This window comes from Aplysia californica, unplaced genomic scaffold, assembly GCF_000002075.1.
Source record: "Aplysia californica isolate F4 #8 unplaced genomic scaffold, AplCal3.0 scaffold00745, whole genome shotgun sequence".
NCBI lineage: Eukaryota > Metazoa > Mollusca > Gastropoda > Aplysiida > Aplysiidae > Aplysia > Aplysia californica.
Window position 1 is genome coordinate 218,350 of NW_004798015.1, and position 3,246 is coordinate 221,595.

Sequence of the window (3,246 nt, forward strand, 5' to 3'; positions counted from 1 at the left end):
TCTCTCTCTCCTGATGAATGTGTGTGTCTGCCGTGCGACTGTCCATTCTTTTATTTTCCAACAAGTATGTTTTACTTTACACCCTAAAAACTACAAAACGATCACTACTTCATAACAATAAAGAGACCCCCACCCTTCCCCTCTCCAAACTATGTTCTACTCTGCAGTTCGAGGTCAGTTTCAGTTTTAGTAAACCATACAAGTGTCGGGGATTAGAGGAGTTACAAGAAAGTAACAAACATAAATAAGAAAAAGGAGAGATCAGGACGGTAGATGTTTGATAGGAAAGAAGGGGGAGAGATCAGGACGGTAGATGTTTGAAAGGAAAGAAGGGGGAGAGATCAGGACGATAGATGTAAGTTTGATAGGAAAGAAGGAGCAAACCACACCAGAGCACCCGCCAATCACCCACTGAAGGAGAGATCAAGACGATAGATGTTTGATAGAAAAGAAGGGGGAGAGATCAGGACGACAGATGTAAGTTTGATAGGAAAGAAGGAGCAAACCACACCAGAGCACCCGCCAACCACCCAGTAAGAGGTCAGAGACTGGTGCGTGGTGCGGCGGTGTGTGTGTGTGTGTGTGACGAGATGACCTCAGCAAGACATCCCCCCTGTCTACCGGCCGGCCGGCCGGCCTACAACACTGCCCAGGTCCAACAGGTAATCTTTAAACTGGGGTGCCCTCCTATCCAACTGGTCCCGACGACCCGACCCGAACCGACCCGAAAAAACTCCATAGTCTTTGTGAATCAGATTGAAACCTCTGATAATTAATTTAAAGAGGCAATCATCATGCTTGACCGACCACGGGCTGTTTTAGTTTAACTCTCTTCTCTGTTTTCTTGCAAAGCTTTAGTAGGAGTTTTACGGCACTTGCAACAAAAAATATATTTATTGGTCACATAAATGCCGAAGATTAAAGGTATTGCTAGACAGTAACATATAAAGAAAATAAGGAGGAAGACATAAAAGGAGGATAGACGTTTCACAGGAAAGAAGGAGAAAACCCCATTAGAGCACCCGCCAACCACCCACTCTCCTCCGTTGATCTATTACATTCTCCCCCCCCCCTACTTGGAAGCAATGCAGCAAGAATATAATACACAGACCTCTAGTACAAGAGAATGGTGGTAATTGATTCACGCCGGGCATCAATCATTCATTTATCTCGTCGATCTTCATCGTGATACAACTGGTACATTACATTAATTACAGCAGGAAAAAAAAATCTTGTATCCTTTTTCCCCAACACGTCAGTCAGGAAAATAATTATGTACAGACCCCGAGGGCTTCGCGAACCCCACAAAATGTAAAGGCAAAAAATCACAAAGATAAAAACAGTGATTTTTAAAACTTAAAATAAATTCCACTACAGTCTTGTTTTTTTTTTTTTTTAGTAGAGGTTTTACGGCGCTCGCAACCCACTAGTCAGTCTACAAACTACAGCGCTCACTCTCCTGAACTCATTCTTACACTGTTACAGTCCTGCTGTTTTCATCTGAAAGATGCAACTTAGTTATCGGACTGAAAATGAATATACTGTATATACCAGATCAAAGGTGGTCAAACTACCATCTATTGAAAAAACCTCGACCCAACTCCAACATTAAAAAAAAAAATTTGTCAAAGTAAAGAGTAGCACATCCACACAAAAACAGTCATTTAAATCTAAGATAAGTGGGAATGAAAAAATAAAACAGCAGGGGGAAAGAAAAAGGAAGTGGGAACCTTTCATCAGTGAGCCCCCATCATAAACCACACACAAATCCTCAAAGATCCAAAGATCCACCCAAACAAATCTGATGGGGACAAGGATCAGAGGGAACTCCCACTTAACGGTCTTCTCCCCTCTCTGAACTGACCGGACGGGTCAGCCAGTCAGTCACTTCTATTTAAACGCGGGATTTGTCGCCAGCTTCAGTCAGCAGATACCTGCTCCTTGTATTGACCATTCAAGCGGTGACCACACTCTCAAAAGTCCCAAGGTCAACAGAGACGGGGGAGAAAGGGAGAGAGCAAGCATCCATTTGGGGGGGCTTCTTGAACACACAAAAGGGACAATGGTAGGGGACGACGCCGGTCTACCGGGGACAGCCAAGCAATACGTGGGTGTGGTGGGGGGAACGAGTTCAAGACGATGAGAGTGAGAGAACATTAATTTTTTAAAGGTAGCACAAACAAGTAACAAAGAGAGTGTGTGTGTGGGGGGGGGTTAGAGAGAAAGAGTGAATGACTGAGTGTGAGAGAGAGAGAGAAAGAGAGTGAGAGAGAGAGAGAGAGAGAGAGAGAGAGAGAGAGAGATGGGGGGAAGGAACAGCTTTATCAAGCTCACATCACAAAAAGAAGGTATCACAATAGCCTGTAGCCAGGCTCCATTGGTTTTCAGGTTGAGTATGAAATCCCCCAGGGGCGATGGAAAATAAATCTGCATTACAGCTTAAAGGAGCTTTACAGATTAACTGAATGATTTCTTTGTCACTCAGATTTAGACATGAAAACTTTGAGAGAAAGTTAAAACTCACAAATCAGAGAAGAAATTGCCCTATGGCGATCAAAACACAACAAAAAGCAAGACAACTTTTTGTCCCACAAAGCAATAGCTTTAGAGGCCTAAAGCTGTGCCAGCTTCATTCATTCCCATTCCAACTTCTACCGAATATCAAATGAAAAAACAACCTTCAGGTACCACCCCCCAACCCCCCAACAAAATAGCTCCCATCAACTCTTGAAAAGGAGCACAAAGGAGACTGACTTTTTTTTCCAAATTTGAAATAATTTCACATGACTGATAATGCAGTATGCCAGTAGGAATTACCAGGTTTTGTTTTCCTTTTCTTTTGGCATGAAACTTACACATTACAGGACACAAAAAGGTCACACTGAAGTGTGATGAATATAATCGTCATCTCTCTAGGTGCAAGCTTAGATACGAGCGGTTGCTTAGTGTCTCATGTCAGCATTATAAGAGGTGATTCCAACAGCGTGCACTTTTAAGGGAATTCAGCACCAATGCCAATATGCAAAACTGTCTGTCTGAATGCAAAGCTGAGCAGGTGATGGCGACATCTGGTAATGATAAATCAAACCTGCTCTGTTATATCTTCTATCATGGTATCAGTCACCTTTATGAAAAATGCCCAAACAACGTTCATAAACAAGGTGAGCCAATGCATTTTTTGCTTGAATTCATAATCATCATCTGCACTTTTGTCGTGACCGACTAGAAGTGTGATAAAAGAAAAAG